This window comes from Etheostoma spectabile, chromosome 10, assembly GCF_008692095.1.
Source record: "Etheostoma spectabile isolate EspeVRDwgs_2016 chromosome 10, UIUC_Espe_1.0, whole genome shotgun sequence".
Taxonomy (NCBI): Eukaryota; Metazoa; Chordata; class Actinopteri; order Perciformes; family Percidae; genus Etheostoma; species Etheostoma spectabile.
Genome location: NC_045742.1, coordinates 25,518,058 through 25,532,281, shown reverse-complemented (window position 1 = coordinate 25,532,281; position 14,224 = coordinate 25,518,058). Strand labels below are relative to the sequence as shown.

Here is a 14,224-nt window from a genome sequence, read left to right as displayed (position 1 = left end):
CGCTCCGCAGGAAATGCTCGGGATTTACCTCTGCAGGGTTAAATACGAAAGCTGAGGAACTATCTGTCACGATCTGATCTTTAGTTGCAAACTAAAAAACTTTTGAACAGTACACATGTTCCACCAAAACAATTCCTTTCCCGAGGCTATTTCGAGGTTGCTCTGGTGAGGAATTGGAATGGTTGCAAGAATGCCCAATGACCAGAGCACAGTTTATCTCCTATCTGAAATGCTTTGTGGACTAGCCAGACACTCGTCCGCTAGGCTGTGAGGAAGGTTCCGATAATGCAAGACAAGCCAAGCCATAAAACCCAAAATTCGTGACTTTGACCTACTTTTTCCCAAAACACAAGTCAGAAACTAGGACCGAAATTGACCCAGCTACCCGTCCCAAGCGAGTACATGGACCAAGGAGTCCAGAAAAAGTAACACGAGACCCAGTTGGTCACTATATCAGAGATAATGTAACAGTTTATATTGTGATGTAGGGTTTTGATGCAACGTTGCACACATTATAGTTTTTGGAAGTGCTGCAGGAAAAACTGCTTGCATTTACAATTGTGTCCCCAGAGAGAGTTACTGCAACATGCAAATCAACCACACACAGAAACAGAGGACAATTTGCTTTGGAACAAACAAGGACAGTTGCTGTAAACTAGAAGAGAGACAACATGAGGAAGATTCTTTACATTCAGTGAATCGATACCATTAACAGTAGAGAAAGAAGGTCGAAGTGAAAGCCTTAGACACAGAAATAAGTAAACACAACAAAATAAACAATAAAAATATCTTACTTCTGTGCTTGCTCTGCTTTTACCTCTCTTCTTTCACTCTCGTCCTACAGAGCACCAGAGTTGATTGAATGAGGAAACAATAATAATTAAAAATCAGTACTGGGGACAAAACACTTTTGCGGAGATGCTGGACTGTTGTCGCGAGATATCGAGTTTTATTTTCGCAGACCGTGCAAAAATAAGGGCTAAACCTAGATAGCGTAGTTACCTAGCTAGCAGCAGGACAGTGATTACATCTCTTGGTGTCTTAAACATCCATTGTTTATTTGATGTTTAGCATTACTAATTTTTTTTAATACAGCCAAAGTGAAGTGTTATAAATGGACATTTGTTGATGCTGTTGATGTCATGACTGCAGGCTAAACTTAGTAGCTAGCTAGTATCCAGCCTAGTAGCATGACATGATTACATCTCATTGTTCTCTAATACATCCATCGTACTTTTGATACGCATGTTAACAATCAGGAACCTGACAAACACAAATGTTTAGGTCCCCATAGACATGAAAATTTCATTTATGAGGTTTACCTTAATAAGAGTTCCTCCAGCCCCAGGGTTCCTGCTCTGCTCTTGGAGAAAAGAAAGTCAGATGGGCGAATTGGAATCTGCCACACTCTACAGATAGAGTAGGTCTAGACCACACTCTAATATACAAAGACCCCAACAATTCCAGTACTTCCCCCAAGAGCAAGGGCGTTTTTTTTTTTAGGTCTAGTGCAAAGTAAAACTTGAGATATTGCAAAACAAAGTCAAAGATCTCGCAAAGTGGTTACGTGCCCAGTACGTTTATTATTTTTCCAATTTTTTTTTCTTCCTCCATGTCACCCCGGGGCTCTGTACTTCCCCATCCCATTCAACAGTTCTTTATGTCAACTTCAATGTACGTCTGTAATGAACCTCTATAGAACCCTACTGTCATGTTTGATGGTTGATCAATGTTGCTGTGGCACAGAGAAGCCTTTTAATACATTAGATGTTAAATTAAAAAAAGCTAATATTGGCTAGTGGTTTGGCAAACCAACAAGGATGGAAATATAATTTGTGTTAAAATGGCTTATTTTGCTGCTCTCACAATATTGTTTGTGCTTGTTTCAGGCACAGCGCTAAACTGAATTACACTGATGTGAGACACAAAGACGATGGAGGAGGAACGGGGGGATGTGTAGTGCGTTGAAGGCAGACTGACATGTATATTGACTTATTGATTGTTTGAAATCGGCATGACACTTAACATGGCTGGCACAGGGTGTTACTGGTTATGTTATTAGCAGCGGCATTACTCCCCACTCTTCTGCTGCGGGTCGGGAATGTTTTATTCAATGCTGTAATCCAGCGGCTCTCTTTTCTGCAACGCAGCTTACCCTCAGATAAGGATAATACAATAACGCCTTTGTGTTGGGAAAACAAGGGTGACTGCATAACAAATTTATGGTGCAAAACATGACAACACCCGTTTTTATATGTGTTTAGCGTTAAGGAAAAGGTCAACAAGCATGGAGTACACGTGTACGGCGGGTTAGCGGGCCAGAAACTAGCGGTATTGAAATGTCACAGGTTTGAATCCAGCTTGTGACCTTTGTTAAATGCCATACCTCGGTGCACTCACTTACTGAATATCCTGCAGGTACGATTAACTAAGTACATTACTCAAGTCCTGTACTTCAGGAAAGATTTGAGGCACGGGTACTTGTACTTTCCTCACGACTCGTCAGGATGAAAAACTAATTTGTCTCTCCCCATTCCCTCCATTATATTTTTTTGTAAGATAGGTCCATGGACGCGGAAGTAGAAGGGCGTGACTTCGGCTATCTATGGGATTGTAGTCAGACAGTTGGACTGAGCAGAGACAGCCTGCATGGGTTGTGTATATTCATCTCTCCATACATTCGCTTCATCTGTGACATTACATCGCCGTGGTAGCATTCTTGGTATGTGAAATAGACCGCTGACATATGGTCTTATAGCTCTGTAATTATTGTCAGTAGTTTTAATGGTGCCCAATAGTGTATTTTGATGATGATTGATAGCTATATTAGATGACAGTAGACTTAGTAAGCTACTATTCTTGGCGTTGTGTACATGGAATTTTAGTTTATTAGATAAACACATATAGGTTTCCACGTATACCTTTATATTCAGCTTTTCCATGTTAGCTGGTCATGTTAGCTACATGTATATTACTACCGATTACCAGTGACCGTGCCAGTTATATTGTTTTATAATGATCATGGCTTGAATATTTGTGATACTCAATAGTAAGTAAGCGGTCATGTTGTGTTTCATTTCCAGTTTTCGCCCTTTCTCTGTCCCAATAAACTGAGTTAAGATGGATCCCAGTTCCAGTTTCTGATGGTGGAAGGTGTTAGGATGCGAGATTACACAGGGTCAAGTGCATACAGGACAAGACCCACATCTGAGCTCTGATGTCTCCCCATAATATACTGGGGTGATATTTAGTGCCATTTGGTAATTCTAAGGCTCTCTTTCTCTATGGTTAGTTCAGCCAGGACAACAGATTTTCTTTTTATCGCCTCCAACGCAGTTGATGCCCCTTTTGTGTTAGTTGTCTTCTTGTTTTAAATTTCACAAGCAACAGAAATGCATAATTCGAAAATGTTCCCTCCTAAACCACATTTCACAACTACTGGAATCGACCCAGCTCTATAAGTTACTCATTTTTGTGCTGATTGGTATTTTTTAAAGGCAAATAGGTTAGCATTCTAGTTCTAGACTATTACTCAACTGATAATAGAGGGTGGTAAAAGAGTAATTTTCCAGTAGATTGGGCACAGTCTATGATGAACAATTATGGATTCAATTGGATTGTAACAGTTGTGTCAGGACAGGCAGCCTGAAGCCACGAATAAGAAATGGACTTCGAATGGCAGCTAGTATCATATAAGTTCACGGGTTTAAAGGTCTCTGTACATAAACTCAAATAAAGCTGACAGCATTAAACTTTAAACTGATAATGGCCACACTATCTAACATGACACTATACCATAAATAAAAAAATTTTTATTAAAACATTCAGCATAAGTGGCTAGTTCTTGTCAGTGTGAATAAAGTTTGACAAGTTTTACATTGTCACGAGGGTTTATTATATAGTCTGTGGTGGGAAGGTGGGTGATGTCTACCCAGGCCCGCAGAGGTCCACAGCCCGGCTCGTGCTTCCTTGGGACTGGCTCTACACTCGGGCTGAGAGAAACACAGAACAAAGAGAAAGGTAAAGGAAAAGATCCATGTACAAGTCCATTTGGCAACAGCTTCGTGTCCAAGTTTCACTTACTTTTACTTTACGATGATTACAGATACTTCAATAGTGTTACAGAGCTGCCAACTTGTCCCCAAACCTGGCAGTGAGATTTGGGGTGGGGCCAACCCATATTTTGCCAAATACAAAGCAATTTCTTTGGCTCTTTCAGCATCATTCTCTGCAGGGTGTGAATTGGGGATTTTTATATGTGGGGGGGTGGGGCATCGCCCTAGGGGGGGGTCTGGGGTATGCCACCCCAGGGGAAAAAATTGTAACAAATAAACCATTAAAGGGCACTTTCTGGAGAGTTTTGGTGCTAACAAAATGAAGAAGAAATGAAGCTTACATGATATGTGCAAACTGTATGGGTAAGAAACCTGTGCTTGTTGTAGTTCAAACAGGTATCTAGGGCATTAGCATATACCTTATTTACATTATAACTTCTTATATAAGAACTGGACCCGGACAATGGCAAACATAATGAGCCTAATGCAAAGACAGTAGACAACAGCTGAGAAGATTGGGTGGGGTGAAACAGGCCAGGGTCCATGGTGTAGGGGACCAGGGACCAAAGTTAATGTAATGTGGAGGGATTCCACTAGACACGTGAAATCTAAAGAATGGAGAACCACTAGGAGTTGACATAAATTCTAATCCTTTACAACCTGTGTGCCAAGGCTCAGAATGTTTGGCCCCTTCCTCTGTGCCCCCTTACTGGATTCCTTTTGTGTGAAAATACGAGAATATTGTTCTTATTTTTAAAAACATGAATGAATTATTACAGTTAATTAGAGAGGCACAGAGGTTAGAGATTAGCACAATAGGCCCAAGTTGCAGTACGTGTAATAGTATAGTTAGCTGTGTTCATCAGATTTCTGCCTCATGTTCAATATGTGTGCACAATACAGTACAAAATATAATCCCCATCTCTTGCTGAGTTGGAGATGTTGTAACCTAGTAAAACTCACTTTCAAAAATTTGACCGACCGGGTTGACACTTCAGCGTGAGAAATCGGGGGTGTTGGGGTGGTGGCGTGTGAAACCAGTCAAAATGGGTGTGTGCACGGCCAATGCGTTGAAGTTGAGCAGCCCATGGATGTGTATGTGAACCTGATGAAGAAACCTTAATTGGCTTCTAAGTTGTTGACTGTTAGCTAAGGATAGATCTTATATTAATTTAGGATACATGGTGAATGATATATGAGACACTTATGATATTAGGATCATTTAAAAGATACGTCATATCCCAGCAACAGAAAAAGGAAAAATGTAACATTCGTTTATTTGGTTAATGTAGTACTGTTAGACTGGCTAACAGTGGCAAGGCAAAGCAATAGCTATGTTGGCTAAACGCTAGCTCTAGTAATCGAACTTTGGCGTACCATGGCAAGAATTATCAAAATACTTTACTGTTTTTCAGACCAGGTGCCTACAATTCCATTGACATGGGGAAAATATTATTTTCCGGTGTCTAGAACACAAGCGGCACTACAACTCTGACGCATCGGTGTTTTTTTTTTTTTTTTTTTTTTTTTTTTTTTTTTTTCTTTTTTATGCGCTGTAGTAGCTGCATACCCTCAGGGATGGCTTATGATGCTGGACACTAATACGTCCATCAGACCACTTCGATCACTGCGTCATCCGTTTTTATGGCCTGAGCCCTTTTTGTTTGTATCTTGGGCTTATGTTACAAAGTAATATAAATCACAAATTGTATGTAGGAGTCAAGGACATGACATTTTGCTGATGGCGTTTCCGAATTTGGCTTTCGGCAAGAGCGTAACAATGTGCTTGCGAAAGCCCGGAAGGTTAAAAACCTAGCCATTCATTGGAGTGATGGTTCTGTCCCCCCCAAATTGATTCACAGTCCACAGGCACTTCTTTTTAGCTCAGTTTTGGTCTTCAACTACTGAGAAATATCTGGCTCGTTTGCTACAACACAGTTTTCCCCTTTGGTTATCAGGACAGGGGTCTCGTTTTAAAAAAACTGTGCGGAGGGCATCCATATAAAAGTGTACTTACACCCAAATCCAAAAAATGGAGTACAGCAAAAACAATTCCGATTATAAAAACCGTATGTACCACAATCTGTAAGCAGTACCTTTATAATGACAGATTGTGTGAAGAAGTGTGAGAAGAGTGGGTGTAGTGATACGGGATAAACCTTCTATCCTCACGTACAACCCCCACCAATTTTTTAACCATAATAGTCATGCAAGTACCTCATGAATGGTCCATGTGTTAATGACCGGGAGTTGTTCTTTAGTTACATCAAGATCATGACGATGGCAGGGATAACCTAATGTAAGATTCATACTTTTATTGTATATATTAAGAATGACTTGAACCCATCTACTGGAACAGGTGACGGACCTAGAGAAAGGATTCAGGGACATAGGTTCTAACACAATGATTAAAATCTCCATGATCTTATTGGGTAAAATCGGGATTCCAGGCACCAGGTGTGGCACAAAAACTTTACTTTAAGGATGGCGTGTGTATGGTATAAGTACGGTTTTAGTGAGACAGTCTTTTACTTCATTTTTCTTCATGATGGAGGCCAGAGGAATACGGCACATCTGCTGTCCAAGTCTCTGGGCCAGCACCCTCTTCCTCAGTCTTAGGTCACTGTCCTGTAGAGAGCTGATTCTTCCAAAACTTTCGCATCGGGGGGAATTACAATTCTAGGCTCCCGTGCTGATACGTTAGTGTTGCAGCACTGAAGGAGAACGTCAGAGTAGCAGTACTTCAGTGGTTGAGCGCTTAAGAGGGCAACACAGCAACACAAAAGTGTCCCCAAACACAAAGGAAACAATGTGCACACATCCAATGGACCACAGATGACAGCGAAATTAAACCCGAACCCCAGTCAACACTAACCAAAGCAGTCAAGGACTGACAATCAGCAGTAATAAAACTGAAAAAAATAGACGTGAAGTTTTACTGTAAGTAATCAATTAGTGACAGAAAAAAGAAAAAAATTCTATCAACGGCAATACTTACCACACCACCTAATCTTTTCTAAGTGATATTCAAGTAAATCTAAAAATTTGTGGGTGTCACCCTTTCAATCTATTTTTCTTATGGTGATACTGCCTGGTGTTGATGTTCTGATAAGCAATTGGGTAATCAATTTTTTTTAATTTGAAAGTCAAATAAAGGGGAGTAAAATGGGAAAAAACTAGGGAGTGGGGAGGAATAGGAGGAAGTGAAGAAACAAATAGACAGATTAAAGGAAAGAGAGAGAGTGATAAACTGAAAAAGTTAAAGGGGTAGGGAATGAGACAAGAGGAGGAAGAAGTTGAGATGAAGTTTTTTTTTAGTTTTTTTGGGCAAGATAGAGTAGACGGTGAAACGGAGATTTAAGAGAAAAATGGTTTAAGGAAGAGGAGTATAAAAAGGTGAACACGTGGGCCATGAAGATCTACAACGCTGTCAACAAACCCAATTTCCCCTCAACAAAAGATCGATGGACCACATTAAATTCAAGTCGTCAATCCAGGCAATGAAACAATTACGTTGTCACGCCTGATCAAGAAGGCATTGAGCTGCGAATGAGTGTGTTGGGACTGCAGCAAAGCTTGTACAGTGAATCGCAGCAGGGAAGGTGTTTGTGGCAGCAGACAAAAGGTTAGTTTAATTCTGACGATTAACAGAACTAGTGGTAGCATGGAAAATATTTTATAAGGTATTGGGGCTTTAGTACCACCTAACTACAAAAGATATATAGCTCTTTGAATATCATTATTGAATCTATTCCTTGTCCATTTCATCAACAATGTATTGTTAGATAAAATTATTGAGGAAACAAATCAGAGAACTTTGAGGGAGAATTAATCCACTTGACAATACATCATGGAGTTCAAAAAAAACCACAGCCAGCACTTGAGGATGTTGGTTGGTAGAAAACAGTGACAAAAGTTTCACCTGCTATAATGACTGGACTTATACTGGACAGCGGCCAAGCAGCTGATAAATGAACGTGACTAACCCAAGCAGTGATGTAATCAGCTGATGACAGTGCAACTGCGGTTCTCTGCTCAACTAATGCAATGCGTTCTTTCTAGTAGCATATATTATTTAAAGGCAGCATCACAATGAAGTCATCAGTGAATGACTCTAAAAGATTTGTATGAATATGTTTACGGCAGTTTACTCTCTCAACTGGGCGTTGTGGGACTGAGGGGGGGAAGTACACACGGCAAACAATGGTAAGAGAAAATTCCGTTAAACCATTGTACCAACAATGATTTAATTTCTAACATTATTTTTTTTTTCTCCCTTTTTTTTTTTTTTTTTTTTTTTTTTTTTTTTTTTTTTTTTGCTTTTTTCTGTCTTGTGTGACAGTGAAGTTAATTTATTTATTTGTATGTAGCATTTCTTTTTCAGGTGCAAATGTTCCACCAAACAAGTCCTTCACGAGACTATCTTGCAAATCTACTGTCGCTGTGTCCGGAGCTTAGTGTTGCCCAAAAAGATTGTGATTTGTTAAAAGAAAACGCAAACAATCCAGAGCTTGTTTTTTTTCTCCTTCACCAGGTGGAGTTTCATAGAGCTGTAATCGGGCTTAAAAGTTAGGCCCGAAAGGCCTGAGCCAGACATGCACATTTGGATTGCCAGCTTTTTAAAAGCCCAACCTGTTTACAGCCAGACGTATTCAATAGTGCAGCACCCGCACACAGGTTCTTTGCCTTTGTCAAGAATGAGCCAATTTAGAAAGTGTTTTAAAATAATTTATGTAGGACTTCACGTGGTATAGGCACTTGGAAGTTAGAACAAAGAAAATAAGGAAGTCCTCTGTAACATATCTAGCACTATCAATAGGCATAGGCAGGAAAACTTACTCTCATACCCAACAAGTTAGTTCTTGGTCAGCTATTCAAACCCTCGCCATTTCCGATATTTAAGGCACTATTGCTTTACAGGAAAAGCTGACACACTTTTCGTCACGTTCGGTTCCACATTTGCAGGGATGGGTTTTGATGCAGCAAACAACGATGGGGATTGTAGGTTGACTGGGCACTGGAAGGTGTGTGAGAACAGCTTTGACAAGCTTATACGGATACCCTGTCGTTTTCGTAGTACCATGTCGCAGAAGGTCACATCTTTTGCATTCCACTAACCACTAGTCATTAGTCTCAATGTATGCACATGGTCAAAATTTTGCACACCAACGGACTTGCTTTCTTTAATGGGTGCAACCAAAAGTAATGCCAGAAGCCCAGCCGCCATTTCACCTCCTCATGGCAGCGCATGTACTGGCCCCCGGAGCGCAAGACACGCAGCCCGGCAGAGCCCGTGTAAAATCAGACGGGCCCTCGGTTAGGGCAAAGATCTAGGCTCTAATGGTGGTCATCAGCCAAACTCAATTGGTTCAAACCACAAGCAAATTATCTTGAGAGAGCCAAACAACCTCACATAAGAGAGTTTGCAGGGAGAGGGAAAGGAAGGAAAAAATCTTTGGTGATGCCGTCCAGTTGATTACACAACATTTCGACCATGCACAGCGTTGACAAAGTTGAGATTAAACATAGATTTCAAAAGCTCACATCCCAAACCGCGCTGTGATGGACAGAAAAGAAAAAGAAAAGGAAAATCTGAAATGTCAGTTCTGCAAAAAAGCTGAAATTCCCAGCGTATGTCAGAAGGATTGGGGAAGATATGCGCCACTATGTTCTCCAAACGCTGGCAGACAATTGGGTTTTCCAATTAGTGATCAGGGGATGACACCAAGTGATGCAGCTGACAGACGGCTAGCGGGCAGACTCTGACTGGGTGTCAGGGTCACGTTGGTGTTTGAAAGAGAGAAGGTGGAATTGAAGGGAGGCCAAAGAAATCGATAACAACAACCCCCCCATTCCCCAACAGGTGATAGGCTTTGCAAGAAGGTGGATGCCAGTTGTGAATAAAACCCAGCTGAGCAAACCAAACCCTTAGATGACGTGTCACATCAGATAGTGTGGTCACATACACAGCAGACAAAAGCCATCGCTGACGGCTGTCACACTGGAGGTTGAGTAAGGTAGAAAGTCTGCTGTCAGTTGTCCCTGTGAAACGGAAACGCTGAAGCCAAGACAAAATGGCTGACAGTGAAATCTGTCAAGATTTTAATCTTCTTTTTACCACACAGGTACCCAGCAGTTATTCTTTAGTACAACAATGTAACACAAATTCATTCCAGTTGTGGAATCAAGTATTTAATGTTAAGCTACTGTTGTGGAAACTCAAACCAGGAAAGAAAGTGATGTGCACTTTTACTGCTGAAAGGTGTGGTGGAAGTTTCCGGAAACACCAGCGTGGAAAGCTTAGCCAACAATTAGGTTGTTAATAGGTCACAGGTCCGGGGACGAGAAACTAGCATGTCTGCTACTAACCAAAACTGTTCATTATATTTATGTGTGTCTCTCTACAGATTCAGGGGATCGGGCAGCGTATGAGGCTGTTATGATAGGGAGAGATAGGTAAACTAGGCTTTAGCATCTGGGTTAGGCCTATTGCAATATCTTTGTTTCACCTTAAAGGTCCGGCTAAAACATTAACGCCTGCAGCATGAGCTTAACACACACCTCAGGAAGACAGGAATTTCAGAGAGTTGAGATTGGCACTGCACGTAAACACATTGTGGTTAAACTATTACTGTACTTGTAATTGTCTCTTAATGAAGAGTTCATTCAATAGCTTCTGTGTTGTCTAAGAAACTCCAACCGTTATGTGAAATGAGGTGGCTGCTCCTGAGCTTTTTTCCTTAACAGAAGGCTTTATATCGTGAACACTTTCTGTAGGACAACACCATTCAGTTATTATTGTCAGTCATAATTCAAGATGTCAAGATCAAGATATTTATTTGTAGATGCAAGATTTTACACCATGCACTGGAATTTAAGTTGCAATCGTTTCCACAGATATAAAAAGGCTATAATGCAATATAATAAGGTCAGCGTTAGTTAGGGTGGGTGTGAACCTACTGTACGTCACTGGGCTGAAAAAACAGCTGTTAAAGAGAATGTGTAGGAACACCATGTTGGGGGAATAGCTTAGTGAGAGACTGCTGATGAAGAGAGTTGTGTTTTCGACTTGGCGGAACAAGTTCTCCCACGGAGGTTTGGGTTAATGTTATGGCCTCATTTTGAAGTCAAAGCAATGAATCTGTTAACTGGTGTCAACACAGGTTGGAAAACTACACCGACTGACGGTGAGGGGAGGAGTGGGCTGGCCTGCTGCCAAAGCTGAAGCCAAAAGGGACAATCAGGTTGCCTCTAACCCTACCTCGTCGGGCATCTAGGCAGTTAGTCTCGTTTTCAAATGTACTAGGAAAAACAAGCTTTGGTATAATCATTAGACTTAACAAGAGTAATCAATGTTCCCAGAGTTGGGATTATGCCGTGATATTATTCATTAAATCAATTTTACTTGTGCTGTTTTTCATTGGGGAGAGCTTACTATCACTAAGAGGTGGTCTGTTAATCGCAGATTGGTTCGATTCCTCGCTCCTCCGGTCTATGTGCTGAAGCGTCCTTTGCAAGACAACTGAACTGATTATGATTTACAACATCTGTAAATAAAGGTCAAGGTGATGAAGACTCAACCTATGTTAACAAAAAAATTTTAAAATCATTCTGAAATAGTTTCTTTGATTCATCAAAACCCAGCGCAAAACATAATGACAAGGGTATCATTGAGGCTTTGAATGTAATCAAGATGGTGAAGCTAGCTGCCCAGAAATGGTAACAACTGGTAGTAAATATCATTAGGTCTATTAAATGGGACCGAAGATCCCGGGTACCTGCGGAACCTAATACATCAAAAGATGAGATAATGTATTTATAAAAAATGCTTGATGAGACGATTGCAGCACTTTGAAAGCGGCAGCAGTGGTTTTTATGCTTATGCAGTGTGGTCCATTAATAAATGGACAGTACGTGTCTGCATTCTCTGAAAGAAAACAGATAGTGAACATGCACACTGAGGCCTGACATTTAGGTTTTTGTAGCATATCTACACCTGCAAACAAAAGGTTCAAACAACAGTGGAACGAAGACATAAGCAAGCTCCTGTCAAGCTGATGACAAAACAATTAATGACCAAAATAAATGGGTTTTCACAGTGAAGTAAGAGGGCAGCCTTTCTAAGAACGGAATTACCTGAGCTCAACCAAGTCACCCAAACCAGTATGAACACATAGGTATGTTTTCCTACCTCTGATACGACCCGTAGGAATGTCAAAGGGTTAGCGCCCCCTAGCGGTGACCAGGGAAATACGAAACACGGGAGCCTTTTCCATCCTCATACTAATCTGAACGGTTGCGGTTTTAAACGGATGCTTAACGTTGTGAAAACGTCACAGTTGGTAGGTTTAGGATATAACACAAACTACTGTGGTTGGGTCGATTCAGTACATAGGGTTAGGTTACTTTCTATGATGGTTCCGTTTGTTAAGTAATGTTAAAAAAAGACGTTACTTTATTTTCAAAGGATTCAAAAAGTGTACAAAACACGGCTCCATGGGGTGAAAAGTAATGACATACCTGCTTTGCTTCTGTCATAATTATACGCCCAAAAATAGGGGGCCTGACTAACAAAAAACATAAATATAGGGTGGTAATTTATGTTTTGCAAACAAACTATGGGGTGTTTGTTTCTCCTCCTAGTCTGAAACTAAGGATGATCTCAATAGATACTTCCATGAATCTGGCATTAACAGAAACTTTAACACATTAAATCCTTGTGTTATTGATATTAATTGCTTCAAGAAAAAATATTGTATTTATCACTTATAAGGCCCAAAATGGATCGGCTTGTAATCTAAACCTAAGACTGTACAACGAATGATACAAAATGCAAGGGGGGCACACATAGGCAGCAAGCGCTTTTCTCTGCCCCCCCCAATTCCAAACACTAGACTTGTTGTGAAGGGTCGAGAGCATTTTTGCCTGCCATGGCACCAAAAAAAACAGTGAGAAAAAAAACCTACAGTCTACAGCTATACTAAATACTAAAAAAGTTATTGGCATTGGCACAAAACCCCAGTATAATCACAGCCTCCAGTCCAAAAAAAACAGTTTGTATGGGCTTTCAAACAATGTCATTTAAACTATGGCAGCTACACCAGCTACCACTGCATCATAATGAAAACGTGAACGAATTAAACTTATACACATAACTGTAGTAAAAAAAAAAAAAAAAAAAAAAACTTATGGAGAGCTGGCAGGCCACTGAGACTGGCATCAGCCTTACGCCAACACAGAATCCCACGTGTCTTCCTTCACATGTATCACTCTGCGGGAGGCAGAGCGAGGTGATGGAACAAAACAAGAGCAAAACAACACCTAAAAGAGGGAGAGGAAAAACAAATAGAGGGGAAGAAGATGAGCGGGAGATGCGGGCTGTAAATTGGTTAGTCGTGAGAGTTGAGAGGAGGGAAAGTAGCCAGAGGACAGGAAATAGAGGAAAAATAGGAGAATGAGGAGAATAAAACATGAAGATGATTGAGGGAGACATAACAACGACCAGCTGCAGAGAAGGCAGCTAAAAGCACAGTCGTACAGCTGCAAAGGTAGCACTTCAAAGCAGAAGGTGCAGCAAAAAAAAAAACAGCTACAACATATAATACAATGCACAAGCCTAACAGGTGAATACAGTCCCCACGTCAGTTAAGAGTCATGTGTTACAGTTGAGGGAAAGCATCAAGTTACATGCAAAAATAAACAAGCTCATGACTTCCTGTCAGCGAGTGTGGACTATACCAGAATTTTTTATTTAGAGAAAAAAATAAATTTATTGCTACTGGTTCACAGTTAGCAGCAAACACCGAGTTCTATCAGGAAATTGAATTTCTGAGCAAAAACTTCTTAATTAATTCCCAATTGCAGTAGCTTGGCCTCGTAATAAGGCTGCTGTCAAATCCACTTGCTCCAAGATGTTCACATAAAAGACTACCAGGAAAGATGGGATATGTCCTTTAAGCAGCTGAAAGACTTTTAAAGTGCAACGATTGTTGTCAGGACATTTGCCTAGTTAGGACAGTCCGCCCATCTAACATTCCAGACCTGATCTCCACAGCGCTGTGGCGTGTAAGGTTGGGCTACACCACACAAAGCAGTGGGATAGCCATTTCTTAACACAATCACAGATGTTGGTTGGCTTTGAAATGGCTACTGCGGAACAATTGTTGTTG

General features: G+C 40.7%; 1 protein-coding gene and 1 long non-coding RNA gene across 5 annotated transcripts in view; one reads left to right on the top strand and one right to left on the bottom strand.

Annotated features, from left to right (window-relative positions):
- Positions 1 to 3,204, top strand: part of LOC116696472 (uncharacterized) — a 26,140-nt gene extending 22,936 nt beyond the window's left edge. Inside the window, exon 6 of the long non-coding RNA XR_004333735.1 lies at positions 3,185 to 3,204. This is a non-coding gene — a long non-coding RNA (uncharacterized LOC116696472). The remainder of the gene's footprint in view (positions 1 to 3,184) is intronic.
- LOC116696462 (stromal membrane-associated protein 1) overlaps positions 1 to 14,224 on the bottom strand; it is a 226,517-nt gene that overhangs the window by 83,306 nt on the left and 128,987 nt on the right. The gene's annotated exons all lie outside the window — the stretch shown is intronic.